Here is a 13,980-nt window from a genome sequence, read left to right as displayed (position 1 = left end):
TAAAGCCCTGTGACTGAAAGAGCGGGGGAACCAAGCACTGAGTCAGGTGCCTGGGAGAGTAGTGGTGTGGTGTGGATGGGAGAAGATGGTGTAAGCAGTCAGCAGGACCTCAACTAAAAATGCCAGGACTGTCTTCGGAAGATAGAACAGGGACTCGGAAAGGATGAGTGCTGGGGATTTGGATTTGGGCATCCGTTGTGAGAGTTGGGCTGTGAGTTTTCTGGAGTGGTGGAGGCTTCAACGGGAGGATGGGAATTTCAGCCAAGAAACCACTGGTTTGATCCAGGATCCCAGAGCAAACCTGATTTTCTGCTTCCTTCAGGAGAGGGCAGGTGTCCAGATTTATGCAAATTGAGGATTAAGAAATTTCTCCCTGTGCATCGGTGTGCCATAAGCAGTGCTTCCCAAGGCTGGGTGGAGCCATCAGGTTGAGGCCCATCATGTGGCAGGGGCTGGAGACACAGCTGTTGGCATGTTGAACCTCAACCGTGGAAGGAAGGGCCCCCTGAGGCGGGGGTCTAACTCCCTGAACCTCAGACGCCCTGTGAGGTGGGGTCCTCAGAGGCCCCTGTGAGTTGGGGTCAACCTTATTTTGCTGAGAAGGAAATGGAGTCTCAGAGAGGTTCGGCAACTTTCCCACAGTCACACAGCTGGGAGGCAGAGGAGTCAGGCTACAACGTGGGTCCGTGGGCCAGGGGAGTGTCAGGTGGGGCAGCCCAGCCTGGGAGCGGGGTTTCTGGGGGAGGAGTGATAGGTATGGCAGCGGGGCCAGGGCTGGGGCAGGGTGGGGAGGGCTGCGGGTACCAGGCGCTGGGGGCAAGCAGGAGGAAGAGGAAGAAGCAGGGTCAGGTGAAGGCAGAAAGGGGCGAGGAGGTGACCAGGTGTCACGGGAGGGAGGTTTAAGCAGTTACACACCCTCGGCTCCAATGAGGTATCAGGTGACAGCATTTTAAGTTCTATCAGTTTGATTTTTGAACTCATTCTTGCTCATAGAACACTTAGGCACTACAGAAAATTTGAAAGAATAGACAAACTAACAGTTTTCACGGTCTTGTGAGTTCCTTCATACTTTATACAATGACTTAGAGTTCTGGTCACACTGTAGGTACAATTTTATAACCAGCCTTTTTTACTTAATATTCTAAGGTTTTCCATGTCATTATGAAGTCTTCATGGACATCCGTGGCTGTTTTATGATTTACTTAACTGGCCCTCTAAGCTTGGAAATTGGCTTTTTGGTGTAATTTTCAACGTTATATCTCTGGGAGGAAGATCTTTGCAAATAAAACTTTCATGTATGGATGTATCCTGACAGTAGGTTCCTAGAAATGGAATTACTGGTCAAACCACCTCCCAGCATTGTTGGAATGATACGCTGTTAGGAGTGCTGACGCGAGCCTTCTAGGAGTGCAGGTGTCAGCCTTGTGCACACTAGCTGTTCACTCAGTGCATGTGTGTGTATTTCACAAGCATTTATTAAGTGCCTGTGAGGAGAGACTCCATTTTCTGTGGCCAGGTCAGCACAGTAGCGGCTGCCGGCATCTTGGGCTTGGCTAGGATGTGTGGGAAGTTTGGTGGCACATGATGTCCCAGCTCTGCCTGCCCAGGCGCCCAGGACGGGCAGCGCTCTGTGGCTGCGGGGTTCAGGCAGTGCTCACATGCGAGTCTGGAGCTGCCTGCTTTCCCCACTGTCACGCTTAGGGACATGGAAGTACTGAGTGTGATGCTCCCCATTTTGTCCTTTTATTCATGTCATTCGCAGATACTCAGGCTTGCTAGGCACTGCTCCAGGTGCTAGGGGCACAGCAGTTAACAACAAAGCCCCTGACTTTAAGGAACTTTCATTCTAGGGGGAGGTAGGGACATGGGAATTGGGAGGAAACAGTCAGTGAACATATTTGATATGTCTAGCAGTGATAAACGCTAAGGAGAAGGGTGCAGTGAGAGGTCTGGATGGCGTCACTGATAAGATACCTGGCTCGCTCTAAGACACTTAGAGCGAGCCAGGTGGAGGATGACTGAGAGAAGGGAGTTCCAAGCAGAGGGAACAGCAGCTGCGAACACCTGAGGTGGGAACGAGCTTGTAACAACTGGGTACAGGGCAGGGGCAGCGTGGCCGGAGCAGAGAGTGAGCAGGTCATGTGCTACGGGAGGCAGAGAGTGAGGGGGCCCTCGTGTAGCAGAATGAGATCCAGGACCCGGAGTTCATTTTTCCATTGGCAGGTTTTGGAGCCAAAGGACCATCTGGAACAGTTGAGGCTAACCTGGTGCTTTTCCTGGATTTCCAGTGGGTGATCACGCAGGCCTGTGTTTGGTGGGAAAGCTCTGGGAGTGGAAGCCCAGGCTTTGGGAAGTCACTGGCTCCGTCAGCCCTTTGGTTTCCTCACTCTGTGCGATGAAGGACTTGAACTAGGAAACTGGTAAAGGCGTATTGAGCTTTCCAGGGCTGAGACCCTCTGCCCTGTCCTCAGTTAAGTGCGCTGGTTAGATCTTGGATTGTTTTAGTTGAAATAATAAGAGTATGTAAGTGCAATTGTTGATACATATTTACTTCTTAGTATGGTTGGCCGATCAGGTTTACTTTGTTACAGAGGAGTCTTTCAGCCAGCTGTGGGTGGTCTTATAGTAGTGATGAGAAGCAGGTGGGGGATGGAGGATACTCCCCCCCACCAAGTGGTTTATCCACTCAACTGTCCATTTATCCCACAGTTAATTATTGAGCACCTGCTGGGTACCAGGCACTGGGTCGTGGTCTTTAAAAGACCCAGACCCTGCCTTCATGAAGTTCACAGTCTAGTGCAGCAATGCTAGCTCTGCTAGAGGATCATGGTGGGGAGGGACCCTGGTCAGAAAGACCAGGGTGCCTCCTACCTCTTGCCATAAACAAAAATTAAGTCAAAATGGATCAGTGCCCTAAATATAAGAGCTAAAGTCATGGAACTCTTAAGAAAAAACAGGGATACATCTTCATGACCTTGGAGTTAGCAGTGGATTCTTGGATATTACACCAAAGCACAAGCAACAAAAGAAAAATAGATAAATTGGACTTCATCAAAATTAAAAACTTTTGTATCTCTAAAGACATCAAAAAAGTGAAAAGACAGCCTACAGAATGGGAGAAAATATTTGCAAATCCTATCTGATAAAGGTTTAACATTAAGAATATATAACAAACTCCTATAACTAATCCAAATTAAGATAAACAACCCAATTTCAAAATGGGCAGAGGACTTGAATAGACATTTCCCTAAAGATCTACAAATGGCCAATAAGCACATGAAAAGTTGCTTAATATCAGTAGTCATTAGGAAAATGCAAATTAAAACCACAGTGAGATATCACTTGACATCTTTTAGGATGGCTATTATCAAAAGTATAGGTAAGGATGTGGAGAAATTGGAACCCTCTTATATTGCTAGTAGGAATGTAAAATGGTTCAGCCTCTGTAGAAAGCAGTTTGGTGGCCCTTCAAAAGGCCAAACATAGAATTCCTGTATGACCCAGCAATTCCACTCCTAGGTATATACCCAAAAGCAGATGTTTGTACAGAAATGTCATTGCAGCCCTATTCACAACAGCCAAATGGTGGAACCAGCTCAAGTGTCCACAAATGAATGGATAAACAAAATGTGGTCTCTCCATACAATGGAATATTATTCAGCCTTGAACAGGAATGTAGTTCTTATACATGTTACAGCATGGATGAACCTTAAACATTATGCTAAGTGAAGTAAGCCAGTCACAAAAGGACAGATATTGTATAATTCCACTTATATGAAGTATCTAGAACAGGCAAATTCATAGAAAGTAGATTAGAGGTTGCCAGAGGTTGGGGGAGGGAGTAGGGAATTATTGCTTCATGGGTGCAGAGTTTCTGTTTGGAGTAATGGAAGAGTTCGGGGAATAGATTGTGGTGTTGGTTGCACAACATCGTGAATGTAATTAATGCCACTGAATTGTACACTTAAAAATGGTTGAAGTGGCAAATTTTATGTTCTGTTTAACTACAGTTTTAAAAAGAGACCAGAGCAGGTAGTGCTGTGTCTGGGGGGCGTACGACTTTGTTAGGAGCCACTGGGTCTGGGTTCCGCTCTGTGCCGGGTCACCTCGGGCATGGTCCTTGCTGTCTTTAGCCTGAATCCCTGTTCTGATGTGGGAGCTGGACAAGATGACACGTGTAGTCTCTGGTGGGTCACGGGTGGTCAGGAGATGCCTTCCCATCCCCTTTCATTCCATCCTTCCCAGTGTAAAAGGATTGTTCTGCCTGGTAGAAAAGACAACAGTAAATCTGATGGTTTTGCCCAAATTATCATTAATTGTCTGCTCATCTGTTCTGCCTTTTTCTGTCAGGTGGTGGTCTAGCCCCTTCCTGTCACCCTGTGGCCATGCATCTTTGGTGGCTGGGGTATTTTTTCCTCCCTAAAGCAGGGCTCATCTGGGCCCAACTTGCTGACTGACATTCGTGCCTGCTCTTGATCACTTGCTCCTTCTTCCCTACTCTCGTTTACTGTGGGTCCTTTTGGAAGTCTGAGCCCTCCTAATTAGAAGTCATCTGAGCACCTAGCCATGGTTATGGTTCCACTTGGTGGAATACTATAAAACTGTAACAAAAAATGCCAGTGAAGTGTTTGAAATATCCGGACAAATGTTCCATTGCGCAATGATGGGAACGAGTAGCCTATATGATTATATAGACATGATGAGTACAGAGTAAAAAACAAACTAAAACCCTCCCAAAACAAGACAGCGCTGTTGGTGTTATGTGACATGAGCGTGTCGTAGCAGCTGGTCTGCTGAGCCGCCCGCTCCTCCTTCCCTCCAGGGTTAGCTGCCTTCCGGCGCTCAGAGCCAACTTGTTTTTTTCACAGCCATGGAGGTACGTAGGTTCTGCGCTGGCCAAGCACCTCCCTTACCTGTATGAAAGAACTTCGAGGTTTGGATGTTCTGAGGTTGTCCTGGATCCTCCTGGAGACCCACTCTCCTGCCACACTCAGGATCTAGCTGCCCCCCCGCCCCCGTTTATCACTTCCCCCCACCTTGTGGCTGCCCTCATGAGATCTGTTGCTTGGAGCCAACATGTGTGCCCCAAAAGTGAGCGGGCAAGGATCTGGTTGAGCTCAAGTTCATTGAGAAACCCAGTCTCCTGGGGGCTGCAGTGCGCCTGGGCCTGCATCAGGAGTCCTCCAAGTTCTGAGATCCTTGGAGGCAGGTGCCATGGAAGGGGACTGGCCAGCCACTCTCGGGATCTCCCTGGAAGGAGAGCTGTTAGTCATGGGGTAGGAGAGGCCCAGGCCAAACCCAGGGCTTGGCCTCAGGAAATGAGGTGGCCCACCCTGCTCTCCCGCGGTTAATAATTAACCCAGGCTGGCTGCCTGTCGAGCTGGAAGGGCCTTTAGACATTCCGTGCACTCACTCCAGCCTACGCCTTTTGTAGAAGTGAGAGGAAGTCACTTACTGTGTTTCCACAATTCTGACAGATTCGTGTTCCATGTTTTAACTTCTCTGAAATCACGATCTTCACAATCAAAGGGTACTTTGGATGTACTGTTCCTTTAAAATAACTCTTCTGAAACACCTGTTGTCATTTTAGAACAGAGGGAAGATGGTAATAAATACCCGGTCATTACTCAGGTTTCTTCTGATGTTGCAGAGTTAGAGGCAAAAAGGGTTTTTCTGGACCATTTCCTCCCTAAGAGGAAATTTACCAAAATGCGAGTTGTGGGGAGTGTTGATGAAGATTATCTCAAAGGGTAAGAACATACCTGTGGTCAGTAAATTGCAGAAACAATAGTGATTAAGTGGAGCCTTTTCCCTCCAGTGAATCACCTGTAATTCACCTTCCTCCGTCATGCAGGACAGGGAACTCAGTGGGGAGGTGTGTGATGCCCTGAACTGGGCTTGGGACCCTCACCCCATTTGGCGGCTGACTGTGTGACTTGGGCAGGGTTCTCTGAGTCTAATCTACCAATCTGTGAAATGCGGACAGCTGTAGGAACCTTGGTTGCTCCTCAGGATAGGAAGCCTGGGAATGGAAACGGCCCAGGGAGTAAGACGGAGGCGGGTGGAAGGGACCGTTATACAGGGGCAGTCCTCAGAGTAGCTGGTATTATGTGTCTGCTGTGGGCCAGGGCCTCCACGGGGTTAGATACGAGATTGCTGCTCCTCAGAATTACTTACAGATGATGAAACAGACTGAAAGTTAATTTGTCCAAGGTCCTATCAGCTTGGGAGTGGCAGAGCAGAGACTGGAACCCAAGTCTGGTTTATTCCTTCAGACCTCCAGTCGGCCCTGGCCTGCTGAGACCCCTGGCCACCCAGGGCCCCCAGGCAGTGGTGTCCCTGGTCAAGTGGCTTGAAGACTTCTTGAGATCAAAAATGGATTGTATGTCTGTATTCCCAGCTCCCAGCATGTGGAAGGTCTCAGTACAAATAAATAAAGGCAGCAATAACATATATTATTTTCATTTCATTATTCCTAAATACTATTCTGATTAGCATTTTGGCACGCCTTTATAAGTCTTTTTTTTTCTTTTTTCTTTTAGAGTTAATGTGGTTTCTTTTAATTAATTTTCTGACCCCATTCCTACCCCCACCCATCTCCAAGTCAAAGCCCTGGAAGTCAGACTAGGCTACGTAAAAATACGTTTTTATCTTGGTCTCTAGACCGCCGGCAACCAGTAGGGTCACTGTACCTAATATAACCTGAGATGGCCCCTCGGATTAAAACTTTACAGGCAGAGGATTTTAAAGCTGGAAGGAAATTTAGAGGGCTCTAAGCTGGGAAACCCAGCTAAAAAGAAATGGAGTAGTAACTTCCCAGGTCACTTCGCTGATTACAGACAAATAGGGCGGTGCTGGCGCAGGGGGAGTATTTTTCTGTGCTTCCTTGAGATAAAATTATGGTGAGGGCTGCTGGTGGTGAGGATTGGGTTTCTCTGGCCAGGCTGCTGCTGGCTTCAGACTCCTTGGCAAGAGCAGAGCTGGCAGGAAGGTCCAGTTGTGAGATTCCAGCTTCTTGGCTGGGATGTGCTGCGATTAGCACATCTCAAACCTTTCAAAGTGACTTTGGCTGTTTTCTTTTCTGAAGGCTTCTGCTGCTTTTGGCTGTAAAGGGGTGGGGGCTGGAGCCTAAGATAGAAATACGGACTGACACCCAAATGGGCGTGTCTGTGCCCCAAGGGCAAATATTAGCACAGTATTTTTGTAAAGTTGATGCAATTTGATTCATGTCCCTGTAGAGTAAATTTATTCTATCCTGTTTTCCAGTCTGTTTGGGGCCCAGTGGAACTATTCAAAGGGAGAATGAGAAGAGACGGGTTGCTTAATTTTAGGTAGAAACTGCTCAATATAAGACAGATTCCATTGTCTGTATTTTTAGCTTTACATACTGCTTTTTGTCTTCATATTGTTTTACCCTCTATTTCATAGTTTGATGGACCATTTTAGTTTTTCTCCCAAGATGGAGGTATCCATTTAGAATTATTTCCCATGAGAAATTCATTTAAGAAATCCAGTTTTGGACAGTGCCACCTTGAGTGGGTTTTGGCACTGTCGAAACAGAAGTCATAATAGAATCCTGGTCCTGGAAGCTGGAAGTTCATCTCTCCTACCCCTTCCAGTGCCAGCCTGCCCTCTGCAACTTACTCACCAAGGGCCATATCCACCTTCTCTGCTTGATCACCTCTAGTGACAGGGAGCTCCCTCTCTCCCAAGTTAGTCCCTTCTGTATTTGTGCAGCCCTAAGTGTTCAAAAGCTCTTCCTCCTGGTTTTTTTGTTTTGTTTTGTTTTTTCCTTCCATCTTCCACCTATTGAACCCTTTGGGTCTGAAACAGTCAGTCTAATCATGGTAGTAGTAGTAAGTACCATTGATCTGGCCCTGCTAGTGCCAGCTAGTATGCATACATGTTACCTTCAGTGCTTAAAACAACCTTGGAAAACAGAATTTCCACCTTTCTATAGATAAGGACACTGAGTCTCGGGGAGGGTGAGTGATCTCTGTTAAGTTCACACAGCTGGTAAGTGTAAGCTGGGGTTCCAGTCCACATCTCTGCTTGATTCCACTGAGGCTGACCTCCCACAGCCTCACACCATATCCTAATTCCCCTTCTGTGTGACATCCTGGATTTTTGACGAACCTAGTCTCCTCCCTCAGATTTCTCTAGGATTTCAGTTATTCCTCAGACACTCCGATAATAAATCTGTTTCTGTGGGGTTCCTAAAACGTGCATGTATTTCACCTCCTGGCCTTTGCACATGTAGTGTGCAGTTTCTGGACTGCCACTGCTTCTACCTGGCTAGTTTCCCTTTATCCTGCAAGCTTCCCCATGGAGCCTTTGTGTGCTGGTCCCGCCACCCACCCCAGCCTACCTGGCTTGGGTTGGGAGCCTGCCTACCTGCTGTTCCCCTGGCACCTTGGGCTTTCACCCCCCTTAGAACTCGAAACTCCAGGCATCTGTGCCTTCCCTCACCCTACTCCCTCGGCCTGGCACAGAGCAGGTGCCCAGTAAGTAAATACTGAGTCAGTAAAAGGTACGGAACTCCTGCCAAAGTAATAACAAAAGCTGGAAGTAATCATAAACAAGATGGATGGGTCTGTGAAACTGTGGTCCTAGTCCCATGCAGGGATTTGGCTTGGAGGCTGTTGACAGCTTGTCTGGTGGTAGGTCCCACAAGTCATCTCCCCCAGCGTGGTTTGGTTCAGTCCCTCAACAGCTGGCAGATGTCCCCTTTCTTCTTCCAGCAAGAGGCAGGCTTGCTGGCCTCTGCAGTTTCTGGGTTCACTGATGTGGTACGTAATGGGGGAGTTGACCAGTCACTGTTCAGACATGCTCGGGGTGGGGAGACTGGGACACAGCCCTTCTCATTTCTCCCCAGTGAAGCATCCACATGCATGGAGAAGTGGCTCCAGAAGGCTTGGGTCCTGTGAAATACGTGGTTTAACACTACACCATGATAACCTTTCCCTAAACATTTTTTTTTAAACTTCTAAAAATCTCATTTAAAAAATCTCATGAAAATGGTGTTAAAATTTGGGAGACTGGTCCCCGGGAGGGGGCATTATGTTTGGAAGGGGTGTGAGGCAGCTCCTCCAGCCTTCTTGAGAAGAGCAGCACTCTTACACTTGGGATTTGTGCTTTGTTCCTCTGTGGTACTTCAAGAAAGAGGAAAAAAAAGAAGGTGATGACGTCATTTAATGTCCTCACAGGTCGAACGTATTTTCTGGTCGCCTAGGAGCAAACCCTGTGTTTCAGGTGCTAGGCGGCCTCTCATCACAGCCCTGGACACTCAGCTCGCGGGACGTCGTCAGAGGTTGGTTTCTCTTTATAGCAACATCACCTCTGTCCCGAAATGCCTGCAGCTCCCACAGCATTCTTGGTCTTGCCCTTCAGGGAGCTTAAAACTACTTCTTGTTATCCTCCTGGTATCAAGTATAACTTTTCTTTGGTTAGTTTTGCAAGTGTCATGGTGTCGAGCCTATAAATAAACCCAACTCCATAATAAGAAAACTATTTGACATTTTGAAGTTGTACGAGAACAAGGGCGCTAATTACAGGTCTCCATTGGAACACAACTGATCCTACAGATTACCCCACCCTGCTTCTCAGGGGCTACCGGTTGGAGGTCCACTCCCTGGGCAAGTTACCGGCTCTGTGGAGTAAAGGATTTGATCCCAAGATGGTACTTCTGGAGTATTAAGATTAATAATTGCAGGGGTGGGGGAGGGATAAATTAGGAGGTTGGGATTAACATATATACACTGCTATATATAAAATAAACAACAAGGACCTGCTGTATATATAGTACAGGTAACTCTACTCAATTTTTGTAATAACCTATATGAGAAAAGAACCTGAAAAGGAATATGTGTGTGTGTATATATGTGTGTGTGTGTGTGTATATATATATATATGTATGTATTACTGTATCACTGTGCTGTACACCTGAAACTAGCACAACATTGTAAATCAACTATACTTCAATTAAAAAATAAACTGAACTAGAAAAAGAAGGATTAATAATTGCAGGATAATTTGGGTATTAAGCTGTGGTGTTAAGGAGACTTGTGTGAGCATTTTCTCCCATGGGGTGAATAATGTGAAGTCAGAGTTAAAAACTCATAAATGCATTCACGGAAGCACTTTTTCTAAATAAAAGGCATTAAATACTTTTATATATGCATACCCAAATTAAAATTAAGTCTTGTGCACCAATACTTCCATTGTCAGCTGTGATTATTGTATTAATTAGCAGGCTTAAAGTTTCAAAGATGTTATTTAAAATTTTTTCTGTGTATAGGCCCAGGACAAGTTAGTTTATTGGCTTTACCGTTGAATTAGCAAAATGAAAATGCCTCCCTTAATGAATAGATTTTTCTAATTTAGTAAGTATTCAGTAGTGATTATGTTGACATTCTAAACTAGTTTTTAAAATAAGTTAGTATATTTATCTTTGTATTATTATGCAGTGTTGTACTTTGGAAATTAAAGCCAAGTAAGCAGGAAAAAAATGGCAGAAGGTAGTCTTGATAAATTTACAAAAACTATAGTCATGAATATAAAATTCCATGTACCAGTTGTATGGTAATATGGTTATCAGCTGCACATAATATAAAATTAATAAAGTGAAATCATTTTTTTAAGATGTGGGCATGTCACAGATGAACTAAAATCACCGGTTTTTAATTAGTTGGAGTGAGTTTTATTAACATTTGCAAAGCTAATAAATCATACAAAATGCATGTATATCTTTTTCTCTTCTTCCTTAAGACAGTGGTAGTTGACTGTCACCCACTTATGGGAGTGTGCATAACAGAAGGCACTGTAGTCTTTTTTTATAACTTGGATATTATGAATTGTTAAGAATTGCTGTCTGTGAAAGACGTGAACTAATTTGAACAAATGGAGACGTCTGGTTAGAAAATATCACATGATAGAATCCTTTCTGAACCGAATTTATTTTCATGTTGCTTTCTTCCTCTGTTATGACCACAGCACTAATTCCAGCACCAGCATATAGACTGGAGTCTGTTATTTCAACATTGCCTTAAGGAAGTGCTTCCCCAGACTGAGTGATGGGGCAGCTAAGCTATAGACAACCCTCTTTGGCTCTGGGAAGCGACTTGTAATATAGACGGTAAAACTGACATGGGGTACTGACCTAACCAAGCCCCTGACTGTAGGCACAGATGGTCAAAACTGAAAGGAAGTATCTGATTAAGAGTTTTCCACTGCCTTGGTGCTCAGACACCCTGCATCAGTGTCCCCTTGGGATGCTTATTACAGATGCAGTTTCTACCTGACAACTAAAGCAAGGCAAGGTCCTGGTTGGGATCTTGGATCAGGAGGAAAGAAATAAAGGGAAGAAATAAAGGGACACCATCAGAACAATTTTCAAAATTTTAGCATGGACTATAATTGCTTTATTGATGTTAAATTTCCTCAATTTGATAATTGTACTGTGGTTATGAAATGTCCTTGTTCCTAGGAGATAACCTGCTAAAATATTTAGAGGTAAAGGGGCATGATATCTACAACTTTCAAGTGTTCATTAGAAAGCTTTGGGGGTGTGGTATGTGTATGTGCAGGGGAGAGAGAGAAAACATATGTGACAAAATGTTAAGTTGAATCCAGGCCAATGGGGATGTACGGGAGTTTCATTTTTCTTGCAGCTTTTCTCTAAGCTCAAAAAAATTGCAAGTTTTAAAATGCAGTCTCCTGGGTTCTTACTAAACCAGAATCTCTGGGGGTGGTACCCAAGAATCTGTTTTTTTTTGTTTTGTTTTGTGGTACGCGGGCCTCTCACTGTTGCGGCCTCTCCCGTTGCGGAGCACAGGCTCCAGACGCGCAGGCTCAGCGGCCATTGCTCACGGGCCTAGCCGCTCCGCGGCATGTGGGATCTTCCCGGACCGGGGCACGAACCCATGTCCCCTGCATCGGCAGGCGGACTCTCAACCACTGCGCCACCAGGGAATCCCCCAGATGATTCTTAAGTACACTAAAGTTTAATTTAAGTCTTTGGTTAAAAAGTCTCCTTTTAATCACTGTTTCTTTTTTAGCAACTTAAATATTAAGTATACATTCTTACAGTTTGATCTAATCTTGATCTAGTGCTTGATAAATGATAAATCCCCATCCAGATGTTTGTAAGTTTTATCTTTAGGAGGGAATACCCCCTAATTACTTACTTCAGCAGGGTGTAAGGAACACTTAGGCCCAGGCTAAGAACAGATTGGAACTTAGAAGCTGGCCTTGTGGGAGGTGCAGCCAAGAACCGGAAAGTGGTGGTTTTCCTGTCAGTATGCGCGTGGTCCGGAGTGATGTGAGTGATTATTAAGGCCCCTGCTGGCCCCACCCCAGCCCAGACTCGGTTAGCCCATGATGCAGCCCAGCTGCTGTGTTTACAGCGAAAAGGAGGAGGAAGCAATATTGGTATTAGCAGCTAAACAAATAAAACATTTATCTTAAATACATTACATACTGGTATTTGAGAAACTCATAATCTGAGTCAGCCGCCTAGCATGACTGATTGTATATGAATGTTTATCACTTTTCCATCTAGAGATCCATCTTCTGCTGATCAGACATCTGTTGGGGCTCATAAATAGCCAAAAACAAAAAAAAAGGGAAGAACGCTCTCCTGAGTTCCCTAGGGAAAGGGAGGGAATTGGGTGACAGAGAAGGCCTTATATATTCTGGGAGACTTAAAATGAGCTGAAACGTGGATGATAAACGAGAAAGCATAACTCTCCATGTTTCCCTTGAGGAAGAGGGAGGAAAGCAGAAAGTCATGCTAGGAGGTGAAGTGTGTTCCTCTGGTGGTCACTAGGTGGTAGCATTGGCCTAGGTCAGCTTGAGGATGATTCAGTTTGATTCCTTTAGGGAGCCAGCTGTGGTTCATTTGCGTGGTCTACTCACAAATTAGGTGTTTTAAAATCAGGACTGCTTTGTTCTTTTTTTTTTTTTTCTAACTGAAACTTTTGCACTCGAGTTAGAGATCTAGCTCTTATTCTTAAAAACAAGGGTGTGAAATAACTTTAACACTTCTTTTTGAAGTGATCAAAATGGAGTTGGGTTGCTTTCTGACTTTCTCTAGTGGAGAAGACTACTCCTCTCCCTTCTTCCTGCCTGTGGTTCATTGGCTTGTGAAAAAACAAAGGTCCCCAGGTCAGCCTGTAGACCCTCAGGAAACAGAGCATCACTTCTTCCCTGTCTCGGGCTCCAGGGCAAGTGATAGAAGCCTTGTGAGCCAACCCTGACCACGAGGGCACCCATGCCCCGGGCAATGGGCTCCTGCTTCGGGGTCCATTGAGTTGGTAAAGTAGCTGACAGGTATATCACATCTACAACAACTGCGGGAAACACTAGTACAGTATATCTGTAAGTATGTGAAATCAGGATTGCGCTACAAAATCCAGAATCTACAGTCAGCACCTGATGGCACTGGAAGCTTAGCATTGTTTTTGTTTGTTTGTTAGTTTGGGCAAATTATGCTCAGAGACTGAGGCTGTCTTTACGGATAATTTATTTATCCTGTGTCCACTGTGGGAATTACAATTTTTAATATGTCACAAGCCAATAGCATACAGGATGTTGACTGAAAAAAAAATGCACAACCTAAAAGTTGAGCATTATGTTTTATTTGGCAGACTTTCTGAGGACTTCGAGCCCAGCAGGCAGCCTCTCAGATAGCCCTGAGGGACTGTTCTGAAGAGGTATGGGTGGAGCAGGATATATAGGGAGTTTTTTCAGCAGTGACCAAGTATTCGGAACTTCACACTGTTCATTAAAGAAAACCAGATATCTCAAATTAAGGAATTCAGCGCTTTTCTATGTATGGGAAGATGCAAGAGTCCGGGCTCATTGAAACCATTCCTTTGATATGCACCTTAGCTCTTTAGGGCCAGTATCCAGTTCTTTCCCATCCAGAGTTCCCTAACCGTTGGGTGCACCCGTTGAGGGTGGCTGCAGTGGCTGAGGGCC

General features: G+C 45.3%; 1 protein-coding gene across 5 annotated transcripts in view; it reads left to right on the top strand.

Moving 5' to 3' along the window:
- The window catches only part of PTPN3 (protein tyrosine phosphatase non-receptor type 3), a 110,329-nt gene that overhangs the window by 16,163 nt on the left and 80,186 nt on the right, over positions 1 to 13,980 (top strand). The window contains exon 1 of one of the 5 annotated variants that reach the window (XM_081237147.1): positions 9,202 to 9,310. The exons of the other annotated variants lie outside the window; for them this stretch is intronic. The gene's annotated coding sequence lies outside the window, so the exon portion shown is untranslated. Of the gene's footprint in view, positions 1 to 9,201; positions 9,311 to 13,980 lie in introns of those variants that run through there. 5 annotated transcript variants of the gene reach the window in all.

The sequence above is a fragment of the Mesoplodon bidens genome (genome assembly GCF_964165515.1).
Source record: "Mesoplodon bidens genome assembly, chromosome: 6".
Classification (NCBI taxonomy): Eukaryota; Metazoa; Chordata; class Mammalia; order Artiodactyla; family Ziphiidae; genus Mesoplodon; species Mesoplodon bidens.
The sequence above is the reverse complement of the archived record's forward strand: the minus strand, read 5'-3'. Positions and strand labels throughout refer to the sequence as shown.